Below are 17,403 nucleotides of genomic sequence, written 5' to 3'. Positions count from 1 at the left end.
ACGACGACATAAAAGACAAATGGCAATTTCTATTAATTGGTTCAAGAAATAAACTTGAAGGAGTGATCGCTCGTTTAGCAACCTTTGACGTACGGGTTTCTACATAGGATCGCATGCTTATTGTCTCTGAGAGGAGCGTTGCATGCTGGATACCTTTTTCTGTCACATGGAAAAACCGGGGGAAAATGTAACGTATTCATAGTATAAGAATTCGGTGACGACAGCATTCTGTTGCTAGTTTCGTAATTCGAATTATCCACCGGCATATGCTTCATGATCATATTCATCGGCTCCAACTCCAAGTCATCAACGCCCTCCTCCTCATCCTGTGGAATAATAAGCTGCTGGCAATATTGGTGGGTGCTACCATTAATGCACCAATTAGAGGAGGCCGTGCTGCTGCTGCTCTTGTTCATCAGGCAATGGCTTGTGCTGGGCAGCTGAGACATCATCGCCGTCGCCAGCATAATCACAAACACACCCACGACGACTGATGAACCCATTAATTCGCGGTGAATTGATTAGAGTGTTTTTCTTCTTCCTCTTATTTCTTGTAATGGATCCTCAACACTCTAGGACTATATATCCAATCCAAGAGTGGTACTCTTCTTCTTGGCCTAGCTAGCTGTTGTAATCAATCTACTTATTTGGAAAATGCAAGTTGCCAGCTATACTTTGTATTGATTGTAGGGATAGTACAAAGCCACTTGAAAAGTTAAAAGCGACTAGCGAATATTGCATGTTCTATGGTTTCAGCTCAGCTTAAAGCATATATAGTCTCTTGGCCCCTTCCTCCTTGGATATGTAATAATATCTGTATATGCCAGTACTCTCTACTTGTGCCCTGGTACCTACGTTTTCTCTCTACCTCTGCACTGCACAAACTTGAAACCACTCATTTATTTGGTTGGTCCATCCACATCATGACTCTGCTTGTGCACAACTTAATTCATCACGATCCACATCATGAGTCTGCTTTTGCACATATAATTCATCACCACACAAGTTAATTTAGTTCAACAATCATACACCTTATCACTATCCACATCATGAGTCTGCTTGTACACATATAATTCATCACCACACAAGTTAATTCATCACTATAGCAGCCCTATGGTGACATCACCTCCACCATCACCATCACCACTAACACACATATCTGTCTACCACTCCATTTCAATTATACATTGATTTCCTTGAAAAAGATAAACATTAAATTAATTATGTGTTTAAATCCCATCTTATTTTAGGTGAGTAAAACAAAAAATTTACAAATTCTAGGGATTAGATGCGAAGTCATATTATAGAAAGATGCTGCTTGTTTGATATATGAGTTCGCATCTAATTCCTTAATGTTGTATAGAATTTGTGTTTATATTTGGAAGTTTAATTAATGAATTTACTGAATATAAGAAACAACCAAATTACTTAATTGTAAGTAAGGCATGCACGTAATTGTAATAATATAGTAACTTGGATTGAAGAGGTTCCTTTTGGCTGGAGCCAATTGTACAAGATGATATTGTTATATCGTCTTAATTGTTATCAATGATTTCCTCTTTCACCCCAAAAAAAAAAAAAAAAAAAAACCAAATTACAAGCACGATGAAAAGAAAAAGGACAAGCTGAGTTGAGATGGTTGGTAACATATATACATATTTTTATTTATTTATTCTCATACTTTTATTTATTTATTCTCATACTAGCAAATACAAATAAATATCATAGTCCAGGCCCTAGCCTGTGATTGTTCTGCCTAAAAATGTTGATCACCAATCATCATCTCCCATCGGAATCGTTGATCCCAGAAAACACTATCCTAGACATCCCTTTAATTGATTCGTTAGTTGTAGAGTTTTGCTCACTACTTGTTTTGGTCAGCCCGCTGTTCAACGTCTCTCCTTCCCAACTACGACTAGTAGTAAACCCTGTAGAATGATTATCATTCATCAACGCAACCTCATCTTCACCCTTGTTTTCAAGGTCTAAATCTTTCTCTCTCTCCTCTCTTTGATGAAGTTGCATTGCATACTCCAGCCCCCACACCACGTCATTCATCGACGGCCGTTCGATCCCATTATCATGCATACAACTTATCGCCATCTCAACAAACTTATTCAAGCACGCGTTTCCAATCTTACCCTTGAGGCTCGGGTCAATGATTTGATCAAGTGTCCCTTTGCGATGACAGCTCTTGACCCACTCGGCTAAACTCATTTGCTTCTTCTCCACAGTTCGTAATAAAGCCGGCCTCGCACATAACACCTCACACAACACCACGCCAAACGAGTACACATCAGACTTCTCAGTCAACTGGTTACGACGGTAGTATTCTGGGTCCAAATACCCGAAACTACCCTTCACCATCGTGCTGATGTGGGTCTTGGACATGGTAATGGTTCCCATTTTTGAAAGCCCAAAATCCGAGACTTTAGCCACCCATTTCTCATCCAACAAGATGTTGGTGCTCTTTACATCACGATGGATGATAGTGTAGTGAGCACCCGTGTGAAGATAGTGCAACCCTCGAGCTGCACCGATACAAATTTGGAGCCGTTGATCCCAAGACAGAGATGGATTATCTGTGTGGTAGAGGTGGTCACAAAGGGTCCCACGTGCCATGTAATCATAGACCAAGATCATCTCACCATCGTCTGTACAGTATCCTACGAGAGACACCAAATGCTGGTGGCGAAGTTGTGAAAGCATTTGGATCTCCGTCTGGAATTCGTGGGCCCCTTGTGATGACTCGGGTTTCAGCCGTTTTATCGCAACGGGGGTGGCCCCATCGTCAAGGTATCCTTTATACACGTTACCAAACCCGCCACGCCCAATAATACAAATTTCGCTGAAGTTTCGGGTGGCGGCTTTAATCTCCGACAAGGAAAAGTAGTGACACAAATCGGACGGTAAGGATGAGCCCCGGCTCTTGGTTGACTTGGTCGCTTTGCAAGTGGAGAGATCATTGTCATTCAGTTTCTTTCGTCGCCTGAAACCCAAGAATAACCCTAGAACAGAGAGCAGTGCGATTGTGGTGGAAACTACACCAGCAACAATGGCAAGCAAAGGAGTACTCCTTGACTTAGGTTTTTCTGGGCCTGCCAACGACGTCTTATTTGCTGGGTCCATAGGAGGTGGATCGGGGTTGGGTCCCGCGAGATTCCCGTCTGAGTTGTTGAGTTTGAAGATTTCCAGACCATTCAACATTGCATCGCTGACTTTAGTACGCAAATTTGGGTCTGCCTGCAGTGCAATGGTGAGATTCACTTTCTTCTTGCTTCCAGCGGAGCCTGTACGCTGCATGAACACCAAGTAGTCTCTGTATGTTGGAATCCCTTTCCCATGAGCCCACATGATTATGTCCGCTCTTTGTTCAGCCACTAGATTATTCATGTAAATTAGAAACACTTGATCTCCCATCTGCGAAATTTCACCCTCAAACTCACAAAAATGAAGCCTAACTAGGTAACGAAAATTGAAATCAACAGGAAATTGCCATGTAAGTTTGTAGCTCTTGTTTATGGTTGTGTTTCTGCCCATTGCTCGAGCGGTTTGGTAAACTTCTTTTGGAGCAGAGTACTGTGGTTTTGTGGTAAAATGGAGTTGAATACTAGAATTTTGTGGCAAAACACTATGCTCAAGACTTAACTCATCCAAGTACCTTTGCTCGTCTACTACACTGTCCCAATTGCGGTACATGCCAGTGTAATGGTCGAAAGAGACTGCGCTTCCGCCCACGTTGATTCGGTAAACCGTCTCCAGAATAGTGCTGTTTTCAATGCGAAAGAGGTTGTTTTCACTGCCTTCGAGTTGAATCCCATGTGTATCTTCAGGTGCAGTGTAGTAAAGGTTGGTAGGCATGGACACAATTTCAATTCCGTTGATAAACGCATACGCATCTGGGATTGCTCTGCTTGGACTGAACGTGATGTTCAAGCTCTCTTCTTCTTCTTCCTCCCCAATGTTCATACAGAATTCTCTGTATACCGTCTCCTCCCCAGAAGCAGCAGCAGTGACTGACGCATTGAAGTCGTGGAGAAGGGTAAAACCACCGGCTTTGACAGAGAAGAGGGCTTTGGAGGGATCGAAGTCAGGGTATGAAGCTGGGCAGAAATACAGACGGACGAACTTTTGGCCGGGGGTGAGGTTAAAAAATCTGTAGGTAAATTCAGAGTGAGAAAGCCTCGCTGTGGTGTAAGGCACTTGTGGGACGGTGTACGAATGAGGTGCTTTTTTGCATATGGATGTGTTGCCAATTGCTTGGTGTTCAGAGGGTGAAAATTTTGAGTTGATATCTCCAGTCCAATTTCGCTGATCATATGCATTGAGTATGTGGCCGGAATAGCCACAATTGACGGTGATATCTTCGACTGCATTGTAGATAGGTGGAGAATCGCCGGCAACGAATATGGTGACAACGATCATGTGCAGAAACAAGGAAAAGTATAGATGAGTGCTGAGAATTGGTTTCATCATGGTAATTGTATCAAGGTGTTTGTTTGATGCTTGGGTTATTATATACATGTTCATGATACATGTATATATATATATACATAGGGAGAGTTAAAGATATGTTATGTGTGGGTGTGTGGATCTCTTATTGGAATTTCTATTGCACAAATGGGGACATACACATAAGATCATCCAAGACTTTTCCAAGTCAAGCTTTTGGCTGCATCTACTCTAAATTCAAGATTCTTGATCAACATCAGTCAATTTAATAGAGACTTTGATAACAACTTAAACTTCGTTTTTGGGTTGGCCGTGGACTTGAAGAATTAACAAGTCTTTGGATTATTGCACAAGATAATAAGGAGAACCAACTAGGGATTGTGAATGTACACGTTGTCTTATTTTCAAGCATGCGCCCATCCAAAACGTGCCTAGTTAGTATTCTTGAGGCATGATCTTGTCTAATTTAATATGTTTGCAAAGTACCAATTAAGCACTTGTATTCGACAAAGAAACATAAAAGCATTTGCATAAGGATCCACAAGGATGGTATTCCCATATATATACTTGGAAATAAATGCACTCATTTCAAACTTTTATTTTTGTTGACCTAAAATCGCAAGCTATGGTTGATAAGAATAAGTTATCCTAATGGTTGATAATTTGAACTCCAAACTAGTGCACTGCAAAATATAATTAATCATATATTTATTCAAAGGACAAAAATCAATATTCTAGTTTAATTAAAATATATATTAATTTTTTTAAAAGCTGAATATCTAACTACCCAAAGAAAATTTAAGTTCAATTCATTTCCAACTATTTAACAAATGCTGATTTTGTTCAAATTGATTTATTTGCCAGAAGCAATTAAATCCCTAGCAGCCATCCGCCCCATTGGCGTGGCAGCCTCCCTTCCCCACTCCAATTCATTACACATGAAGCATGTGTGAGGATATGAAGAATTACCTTATATCGGAAAGTTAAATAAGTTTGTGAGGGCTCATAAGGCGTTGGGTCACTAACCCTCATTATCAATTGGTTCAAAATTCCAACCCCACAACCAATTTGCAATAGTTGGAAGTTGTGGAGTGCAAAAGCACTTTGCTAAAGAGATATCGCACTGCAGACGTACCCAAGTTGGATAGAGCATATGTGCTCCCCACTCTGCACCCGAGTTCGAATTACATTCCTCGTTGTCAATGGCAGAGCCATGAATTGATGTTAGAGGGGGCCCAAAAGAATTCTTTCATAATACTTTCATAATAACATCAAATAAGCCACTTTGGTAAATTATTCAATTGGTCCAAAGAATTTTAAACAGATCAAGTTTGTGTATAACAAACATAATTTCTTTTAATACTTTAAAAGAACATAAAGCCACCAGCCAAAACATTGAATGAGTCAATCAATCCTTGTGTTTGTTAATGTATTAAAAAAAATACAACAATCATCACTTAATTGAATCAAACTCAATAAACAATTTGGCGATGATTTTGTAAACATCTACATTTTCCAATCAGAAAAAACATTGAAAAACAACCTTCAAAAAACTCTTGACCTGTTGGTTAGTACCAGCATGATAATTGTGCAGAACAACAGATTGAAAAATAAAATTTATGCTCTCAATTGAATTGTTTCTTTAAAACAACTAGTTTCCAAGCAGCTGGTTAGACAAAAATAAATAAAAAAATTAATCATGTGATTTCAAGGTTTTAATTGTTAGGCTCTGATACCACATGTAAGCATAACTGAAGTTAAACACAATAAACGCATGAATAAAATCAGAGTTATCGATTGCTTTATACTCAGCGAAGAACATGGCAACTATGGGAATGATCTATCAATAGGTCAAGCACGCTATAGAACTCGTGTATTATGAGAGGAATGACCAATTCTTTTATATTGAACAAACCTTAACACTATCTCTCCTATTATAAATAGAGTAAGAGTTTAAACAAAATTAATATACTTAAGTGATTGATTAGGCCAACTCACATAAGTCATCTTACATAATCATCTCCCATTAATTGTGGCCAGATTATTCTAATTTCATTAAAAATGTTGTTGCTCATCAATCATCTCCCATCCGGATTGTTGATCTCAGAGAAGATTGTCTCATAAATCAATTTAATGGATTCGTCGGTCGCAACCTCATCCTTGTCTCAGAAATCAATTTAATGGATATCGCACTGCAGACGTACCCAAGTTGGATAGAGCATATGTGCTCACTTTTACCAGACCCTTCCTTGTCTTTGATGAAGGCAACCTCATCTTCACAAATATTGGTTTCAACAATATTGAAGTCCATATCGTTGTCAGCACTCCGTTGAAGCTTCAAAGCAAATTCAAGCTCCCTCACAACGTCAGTCATCGACTGCCGTTCAATCCCATTATCATGTTGATGCCCAATGATGATCGCTATCAATTCTAACATTTGTCATGTTGATGCTCTGTTTTTATCAGTTAACACTTATGGGCACATTATGGTTCATTTGGCCACTGAAAATGGAGGATTGAGAAGACAAGATTACGCATATTCTAACTTAGATTATTTTACTTGTTAATAACCACGCTCACTTTAAATAATGTCACAAACTATCATACAAATACATTTAATGTTTTGTATAACCAATTGCAAGAAAGTTTCATTTTCATGGAATTTAGAATTCCAAAGCTGTTGAAGAGGCTGTTGAAAATGCTCTTAGTAGGTCATTCACTGCAAAGTACCAATTAAGCACTTGTATTGTATACGAAAGAGAAACAGAAAATCACGTGCATATGATACAAGAATGGTATTTCTACATATATAGGAAAATGACAACCCAATTGATGCACTTTAGTAAGATCAAAGTTTTATTTTTGTTTACATGTTGTGTCATGTTTTTAACATTTGGGAACCAAAAGGATGGTCATTTTGATAAGATACAAGCATATGCATTCGGTCATGTTTGGTAAGTAAGGCTGGATTAGATTAGTAGTTGGATTGGTATGGGGTCAGGAGTTGAAGTAGCAGGATTAAGTTTTGATGAGATACGTTATCATACAAAATTGCATATAATGGTTAATACTTTTTTAACCAAACCACAAGGGTGTAAAATGTAATTAACCATATATTTAATCAAAACAGAAAATTGAAAATCTGACCACCCTAAGAAAATTGAAGTTCATTTCATATTCAACTATATATATATGTACTTTCTAACAATTCCAAGGAAAAGGAATCTATTACGCTATGATATTGTAAAAAGAAAAAAAAATGAGGAATAAGTTTTTGACAGTAACAAAACCACAAATAGTGCTAGGATCTTAATGCACTCGCAACTTCCAAGTCACATATTGATCGTATGTAAATTTGTACATTTCAATAAAAACGTTGTTGATCATCGATCATCTCCCATATGAATTGTTGATCTCAGAGAAGATTGTCTCGGAAATCCTTATAATGGATTGGTTAGTTGGACAACTTTGCTCACTAACCCCATCCTGGTGGTTGATGAATGGAACCTCATCTTCAATATTGGTTTCAATAATATTGAAGTCCATATCATCCTCAGCACTCTGTTGAAGCTCCAAAGCAAACTCAAGCCCCCTCACAACGTCATCCATGGACGGTCGTTCAATCCCATTATCATGCATGCAACTCATCGCGATCTTAACGAATTTATTAAAGCATAGGGCTGCAATCTTGCCCTTCAAGCATGGATCAATGATTTCATTAAGTGCCCTATCGCGATGACAAGTCTTGGCCCATTCAGCCAGGCTCATCTGCCCCCTCTCCACTGTACGCATTAAAGCTGGCCTCCCACACAATACCTCGCATAATACTACACCGAATGAGTACACATCAGATTTAACAGTTAGTTGCCGACGGCGATAGTATTCTGGGTCCAGGTATCCGAAACTGCCCTTCACCACCGTGCTGATGTGGGCGTTGGACATGGTGGTGGTTCCCATTTTCGACAACCCGAAATCTGAAACCTTAGCCACCCATTTATCGTCCAACAAAATGTTTGTGCTCTTCACGTCACGGTGAATGATGGTGCACATTGCTCCCTTGTGAAGGTAGTGCAGCCCACGCGCTGCCCCGATACAGATCTCAAGTCGTTGCTCCCAGGTAAGAGATGGGTTATCTTTGTGGTAGAGATGGTCGCTGAGAGTCCCATGATCCATGAAGTCATACACTAAGATCATCTCACCTTCATCCGCACAATATCCAATCAGCGATACTAAATTGTTAGCTTGTAATAGATTAGTTAGTTGGTTACTTTTCTATCTTGTCCTACACAAAGTCCTAGTCCTTATTTTATGGTTACCTTGTTTTAGGGAACCTTGTTTTAGGGAGCTTTACTTTACTTTCTTGTCTTAGGGAAACTTTGTTTCCTTGTCTTAGGGATGCCTTGTCTACCTCTTGGCTTGTAGTTATAAATGTATTGTAAGTAATACAAAGAAAAGTAAGTTGAAATCAGAAAACTTGTTGCAGCTCCAATTCTCTCTACATTCTCCACTTCCTTCAATTAATCTTCTCTATGTTTTGACATGGTATCAGAGCAGCGATCTTGGAATTGCTGACTCTTGTTCTGAATCTTTGCTACCTCCATGGGGGAAGATGTTTTTTTCCCTGCTAGAAATAGCACCACCAACTCTTCTCAACCTACCTACCTAGAAGCATTGAAGACACCGATCCCGACCCAGACACCGACCCGACCGATTGGCCTCACTTGGACTAGGTGTTGCCGCCAACCCAACCGAACAACCCCGACTGAAACTACACGATATGAAAAAGATCAAAAAAGATATGAAGCTGCAAGTAGCGACTCTGGCTATGTATTCCATACTTTGGATGATAGAAATTCAACGGGCTGGATAATTGATTCTGGTGCAACCGATCATATGACATTTGATCCTGATGATTTTCTGAGTACCAGTCAACCCAGACGAACTAGTATTGCTAATGCCAATGGAGTTACTTCTCCTGTGACAAGGGCCGGCACTGTGGCTCTCTCATCCTCTCTTTCATTATCTAATACTTTACTTGTTCCATCTCTATCAATTAAGCTAATGTCAGTTAGTCAGATTACTGAACAACTAAATTGTTGTGTACTCATGTATCCCGACTTCTGTTTATTTCAGGATATTCTCACCAAGGAGATCATTGGTCGTGGTACTAAGAGAGGGGGGTCGTACTATGTGGATGATTTCAGTATGGGAAAGGCACATAGTGTGAAGCACTCATCGACTTGGAAGGATCGACAACTTTGGCTATGGCACCGACGTTTGGGGCATCCGTCTTTTGGCTATATGAGACATCTATTTCCAAATTTGTTTTCAAATTCCTATACCACTGATTTCCAATGTGATACTTGTATCTTGGCCAAGAGCCACAGAGCCTCTTATCCATTAAGTACAAATAAAAGTGTTGCTCCATTTGCTTTGATACATTCTGATGTTTGGGGTCCTTCACCTATCTCTACAACTTCTGGCTTTCGGTGGTTTATTACCTTTGTGGATGATTGTACCCGCATGACTTGGCTCTTCATGATGAAAAATAAAACTGATGTGTTCCCTATATTTCAGTCATTTCACAAGCAAATTGAAACTCAATTCTCTACCAAGATTCAAGTCCTTCGTTCTGACAATGGAGGTGAATATATCAACCATGATTTTCAGACCTACTTCCAAATGCATGGCATCATTCATGAGACCACTTGTCCTCAAACTCCTCAACAGAATGGTGTTGAGGAAAAAAAAAATCGACACCTCCTTGAAACAGCACGAGCTCTTTTGATTGGAGCTTATGTTCCTCGCCATCATTGGGATGATGCTATAGTCACTGCAGTCTACCTCATCAACCGAATGCCTTCCAAAGTTTTAGACTTCCGGACTCCATTACAAGCACTTGCCCAACATGGGCCATTGCCCTCTGTTCAGATGCTTCCGCCCCGAGTCTTTGGTTGTGTGGCATTCGTACACCTCCATAAGAATCAACGTGGCAAGCTTGATCCATGTGCTATCAGATGTGTTTTTGTAGGCTATGCTACCCATCAGAAGGGATATCGATGCTATCACCCCTCCAGTCGTCGTACATATGTCACTTTGGATGTCACTTTTATGGAATCGGAAATGTTTTTTCATAATCCGATGTCCAACTCTCCGCCTCACAGAGACATACAAAGAGAACCACTGGGCAAGGAGGCCCTGGAAATTCAAGAACTTGAAGATTGGAGCAAAACGGATCCCAACAGTCCAGAGGAAAATGTAACCTGCCCAAAAGCGACCGGTCGCCAGGAGCCAAGCGACCAGTCGCATAGAAGTCCTGAAGGTGAAATTCGAATCTGTCCAGAAACGACCGGTCGCCAGGAGCTCAGCGACCGGTCGCATCAACGCACTGAAGCTGAAATTCGAATCTGTCCAGAAAAGACTGGTCGCCAGGAGCCCAGCAACCGGTCGCTTCCAAGCACTGAAGCTGAGGATCGAATCTGTCCAGAAACGACCGGTCTCCAGGAGACCAGCGACCGGTCGCTCCACAGCAGAGAGCACAATATTTTTTCATACTTCACTGACGATGATGATGAAGACCCCCCCTCACATCTCAGTACCAGCTGATCAATCTCCTGAGAATACTCCTGAGGTACGTGATTCTACTCCATCTACTGTTTTAGTTGATGAAACTGTTAGATATCAATTACCCAATAGACAGAACCGTGGAAAACCACCAATTCGGTATTCACCGGATAATGGCAAAGCATCGAAGTATCCAATTGCAAACTATGTTTCTGCGGAAAAATTATCTGCACCCCTCCAAGGCTTTGTACACCAGTTATCTGCAATTCATATTCCAACCAAAGTGAGTGAGGCATTGAAGGATCCAAAATGGGTTCACGCAATGAAGGAAGAGATGCATGCTCTGGAGAAAAATCACACATGGACACTGGAGAATTTACCTCGAGGAAAAAGGACTGTCGGATGCAGATGGGTTTACACCTTGAAATACAATGCTGATGGGTCAATTGAACGTTACAAAGCACGACTTGTGGCAAAGGGATACACACAAACATATGGTATTGACTATGAAGAAACCTTTGCCCCGGTTGCAAAACTTAACACTGTTCGTGTGCTATTGTCCCTTGCAGCAAATCTTGATTGGCCTCTCCACCAATTTGATGTGAAGAATGCCTTTCTCCATGGAGAACTCACAAAAGAAGTCTACATGGATATCTGTTGCGTAGATACAGCTTCACCAAAATGGATTCAGTTGCATCCTCAACTTGTGATACTCGCAAGTGCACGAGCCGTTTGGTAGTATAGCATATGTAAGTGCGAGGTCGATCCCATGAGGATTGGTGATTGAATGATCCAATTTATTTTTCCTACACAAAACAGAAATGAAAAAGAAAGGAAATAAATAAAACAAGGAATAAAGAAATAACTAACTCAAGCAGATAAGTTCCCAAGTTCAATTAGATTAACGGATTAATTCTAGCTAATGTATGATTAAGCCATGGTGTTTGGTCATAACCTTGTGTTCCTAATTCCCTAATTTGATCATTTGTTGTCTAACCTAAAATTAAGCATTAGGAACCCATTAAGCATAGAAGAACAATTTAAACAACCAAGCATGTATCTAATCCCTGTTGTCGAATGTCCATACATACTCTTCCTATTCATAGTTCAATTCGAATTAAAGCATGGTGTATACTCTTAATTCAAACCAAGATAGCTAACATGCAAGCCTAAATGGTGATCAATCATTCAAACAAGCATATTAACTTATAAGCATAATGAATAAGAACAAAAACCATAATTGAAACTTGGAAACTAATTCAACTTGAAACTAAAGAAAGAATGTACATAAGGAAAAGTAAAGTAGAACTAAGAAATACTTAAGCAGAATTTCAGCACAAATATTTCATTACAACAATTGAAAACTAGAAAATGAAACTAAGAGAATTTGAGGGAGATAAGGGAAGGGAGCTCTAGAGAAGTGTTTGAGAGCTCCCCCCCTTGGGGTGTGTTTACAAGCTTAGAGAACCTCCCTATTTATAGGCCTAAGGAAGTGAAAAATCTGAATTCAATATGGCTAATGCATACAACACTTGTTTTATAAAATCTGAAATGGTTGATGCACTTGTATTAGAAAATTTGAATTGGTTGATGCACTTCACCAATAAATCCCACCAGCAGCCCTAGCTCATCTTCATGTCACCATGACCAAGCTTCCAACCAGCTCAATAGCTCATGCCTAGCTCACCATGACCAAGCTTCCAACCAGAAACAATAGCTCATCCTGAGGTCAGCATGACCAGCAACTTCAAGGGCTTACGAATTGGGCTTCCCTTAAGCAAATTAAGACTTTAAGCACTCAAACTTGAAGTTCAGAATGTCTTCTTTCCAGCCATATATCATTTGGGCCAATCCAAGGTCGGAGGAGGAAGTTAAGGGCACAACAAATTGCTAACTCATTTTGCGCGCTGATAAAATCCATCCTGAGCATGGCTCTGTGTTTGCTAGGTAACAGACTCCATATTTATCCAATAGGGCTGAAGTTTGGATATGTTATAGTACACACCCATTGGAACAACTTTCATGAAGAATGCGGCCTCATCCGAGCTGTGTAGTTTACTGAAACAAATATTGCAATGTGACCTACGGAACTGGACTGGCAAGGGGCTGTAGCCAAAATGAGTTTGTCTTTAAGCCCTTCATCCATTCATCCAAATTAGGCCTTAACATGCTTGAATTGCATGAATTATGCTCTCTTGCTCTATTTGCCTACAAAACACACAAAGGGAGACAAATAACTTAGAAATCTAGGAAACTAAGCAAAAGAAGTAAGTAAATAGGGCATGTATATGTATGAAATTATGAGCTTAACAATATCCCACCAGGATATGTTACATCTACTCCTGCTAATGTGGTGTGCAGATTACGGAAGGCATTATATGGATTGAAATAGTCTCCCCGGGCATGGTTTGGGCGTTTTACCTTGGCAATGAAGAATTATGGTTTTAAGCAGAGTAATTCTGACCATACTCTGTTCTTAAAACACAAGGGAGGAAAGGTAACAGCTCTTATCATTTATGTCGATGATATGATTATTACTGGGAAAGATAAGCAGGAAATTTCTCAACTCCAACAATGTTTAGCAAAGGAGTTTGAAATGAAAAATCTTGGTGGACTCAAGTACTTCTTGGGCATTGAAGTTGCTCGATCAAAGCAAGGCATTTTTCTCTCACAAAGGAAGTATGTTCTAGATTTATTGGCAGAAACGGGAATGTTAGATTGCAAACCTGTGGACACTCCAATCGTTCAGAATCACCGCCTTGGGGAATATCCCAATCAAGTACCCACTAACAAAGAAAGATATCACAGATTATTGGGACGACTGATCTACCTATCCCATACCCGACCCGACATTGCGTATGCTGTAAGTGTTGCTAGTCAGTTTATGCATTGTCCAAGTGAAGATCATATGGATGCGGTTCTTAGAATTCTTAAATATTTGAAGTCCGCACCGGGTAAAGGACTTCTGTTCTCTAAAAATGGTCATCTAAATATCAGTGGCTATACATATGCAGATTGGGCAGGGAATGTCACTGATAGACGATCAACATCAGGGTACTTCACATTTGTTGGTGGTAACTTGGTTACTTGGAGAAGCAAGAAACAGAATGTTGTTGCTTTGTCTAGTGCAGAAGCCGAATTCAGAGGAATGACCAAAGGAATTTGCGAACTCCTTTGGTTAAAGAAATTGCTTACAGAGATTGGATATGCACCTACATTAGGAATGCATCTACAGTGTGATAACAAGGCTTCAATATCCATTGCACACAATCCAGTCCAACATGATCGTACTAAACATGTTGAAGTGGATCGACACTTCATTAAAGAAAAACTTGACAATAAAGAAATTTAGCTTCCGTTTGTCAAGTCCGAAGACCAGCTGGCCGATATTTTGACAAAAGCAGTTTCTAGCAGAGTATTCCACAACTCACTGATCAAGTTGGGCATTGGTGATATCTATGCACCAACTTGAGGGGGAGTGTTAGCTTGTAATAGATTAGTTAGTTGGTTACTTTTCTATCTTGTCCTACACAAAGTCCTAGACCTTATTTTATGGTTACCTTGTTTTAGGGAACCTTGTTTTAGGGAGCTTTACTTTACTTTCTTGTCTTAGGGAAACTTTGTTTCCTTGTCTTAGGGATGCCTTGTCTACCTCTTGGCTTATAGTTATAAATGTATTGTAAGTAATACAAAGAAAAGTAAGTTGAAATCAGAAAACTTGTTGCAGCTCCAATTCTCTCTACATTCTCCACTTCCTTCAATTAATCTTCTCTATGTTTTGACATAAATGACGGTGCCGTAAGTGGGAGAGCATCTTGATCTCCGTCTTGAATTCGTGGGCCCCCTGTGATGACCCAGGTTTCAGCCGTTTGATTGCGACGGGAGTGGCCTCACCATCAATGTGCCCTTTATACACATTACCGAACCCACCACGCCCAATAATACAAATATCGCTGAAGTTTCGGGTGGCGGCTTTGATCTCCGCCAGGAAAAAGCAGTGACACAAAGCGGACGGTAAGGATGATCCTGGGCACTTGGTTTTGTTGGTCGCTTTGCGGGTTGAGTGGCCATAATTACGTTGTGTCCTGAAAACCAAGAATAAACCCAAAACATATAGCACACTTCCCAAAACAAATAGCACTAAAAGTGTGCTGGAAACAATGGCAACCAAAGGTGTACTCTTTGACTTGGGGTCTCTTGTTCTCGATTGCATCGCCGTATGCGGGGTCGTAGGAGGTGGATTTGGGTTGGGACCAGCGAGATTTCCCATTGTATCATTCACTTTGAAGATTTCAAGCCCATTCAAGATTGCATCCGATGTTCTACTCATCCAAAGTATTGGAATTGCTTGCAGTGTGATGGAGAGATTGATTTCTTCTCGCTTCCTGCAGGCATGAACACAAAGTAGTCTTTGTACATTGGAATTCCATTTCCACGACTCCAACTGATTACGTCCATTAATTCAGCTTTTATATTCGCTATGTAAATTTGAAACTGTCGAGTTCTGGGTTTGGTAATTTCGGATTCGAACTCACAGAAATGAAGCCTAACCAGGTAACTAAAGTTCGGATCAACAGGAAATTGCCAGGTGAGGTTGTAGCGCTGGTTCCTGGTGATGTTGTTGCCCATTGACCTGGCCGTCTGGTAAACTTGTTTTGGAGCAGAGTACTCTGGTATTTGACTTGAATCCCAGTTGAGTTGGATGCTAACATTTTGTGGCAAAACACTCCACCTTAAACTTAACTCCTCCAGGTACCATTTCTCGTATGTATAATCATACCAATTGCGGTACATGCCGGTGTCTTCATAAAAAGGGGCTGTGCTTCCACCCACGTTGATTCGGTACACCATCTCCAGAGCAGAGCTGTTTTCTAGGCGAATCGTATTTTCTTTGCCGATATATATAATTCCATCAGCGCTTTCTAGTGCAGTGTAGTAAAGATTGATGGGCATTGATACAATTTCAATTCCGTTAATAAATGCGTAGGCATCTGGGATTGCTCTGCTTGGAGTGAACGTGATGCTTAGACTCTGTTCTTCTTCTTCCTCAATGTTCATACAAAATTCTCTGTATACCGTCTCCTCCGGCCCAGAAGCAGCGGCAGTGACTGACGCATTGAAGTCGTGGAGAAGGGTAAACCCACCGGCTTTGACAGAGAAAAGGGCTTTGGAGGGATCAAAGTCGGGGTATGAAGCTGGGTAGAAATACAGACGGACGAACTTTTGGCCGGCTGTGAGGTTAAAAAATCTGTAGGTAAATTCAGAGTGAGAAAGCCTCGTTGTGGTGTAAGGCACTTGTTGGACGGTGTACAAATGAGGTGCTTTTTTTAATATGGATGTGTTGCCAATTGCTTGGTGTTCAGAGGGTGAAAATTTTGAGTTGATATCTCTAGTCCAATTTCGCTGATCATAAGCATTGAATATGTGGCCGGAATAGCCACAATTGACGGTGATATCTTCGACTGCATTGTAGATAGGTGGTGAATCGCTGGCAACGAATATGGTGACGACGATCATGTGCAAAAACAAGGAAAAGTGGAGATGAGTGCTGAGAATTGGTTTCATCAATGGTAATTGTATCAAGGTGTTTGTTTGATTGTTGGGTTATTATATGCATGTTCATGATACTTATATATACACCAGGTCCGTTCCTGAGATTTTGAGGGCCTTGTGCGAAACTTGAATTGGGCCTCACATAATCTAATACAAAAATACTATAAATAAAAATTTAACATAACTTAATGTCATAAACAATTTTTTTTTGTAAGTAAAAGTCACCATCAATAAACATGTCATGACAATCCGAAATCAAATTCATAAAAATTTAAATGTTTCCATTTGATAAAGTTAAATATTAGTATATTTGGTACAAAAATAAGCTCCTTGTGCCTCTACAAAGTCCCTTGCTGCCTCCAATAAGCAATCTATGTTTAATAGGAAAAAAAATTGGCAATCACAAATTAAAGAGTAGTTGCACACAAATGTCATTAACAGAGAAAAATTCCAAACCCTTATAACCTGGAAGAAAACCCAGCAAGAAATGAATAAATATTTCTAAAAACTATATTCTCATATAACCAATCACCAACATGATAATAATTTAATAAAATAAGTCATGTAATATATAGAATAGATTGAAATTTTAGATATATACTTGAATTTGAATCGAGATTTGAAGCTGACTATTTGATTTTGATGGTCTTTATGAATTTAGGAATTAGGGTTTTCTTTTTTTGGTGTTGAAATTCCTGAAATTGAAAGAATAACAAAAATTGTCACAGGATTGAAAAAATAACCAAAGAGAGATTGATGAATGATGATGATTACGTACTAGAGAATCAGAAGAAACTATGAAGTTTTTGTTTTTGTTTTTAAATGAAGAGAGTA

At 39.8% G+C, this 17,403-nt stretch overlaps 2 pseudogenes; both read right to left on the bottom strand.

The window, feature by feature from the left end:
- Positions 1-1,606: 1,606 nt before the first annotated feature.
- On the bottom strand, positions 1,607-4,551 carry LOC110745122 (receptor-like protein kinase FERONIA pseudogene; annotated as a pseudogene).
- A 3,291-nt stretch (positions 4,552-7,842) lies between these two features.
- On the bottom strand, positions 7,843-16,617 carry LOC110747059 (receptor-like protein kinase FERONIA; annotated as a pseudogene).
- Positions 16,618-17,403: the final 786 nt, after the last annotated feature.

Source organism: Prunus avium, chromosome 3, assembly GCF_965620075.1.
Source record: "Prunus avium chromosome 3, drPruAviu1.hap1.1, whole genome shotgun sequence".
Lineage (NCBI taxonomy): Eukaryota > Viridiplantae > Streptophyta > Magnoliopsida > Rosales > Rosaceae > Prunus > Prunus avium.
Note: the sequence above shows the minus strand (reverse complement) of the source record. Positions and strands in the feature narration are given on the sequence as shown.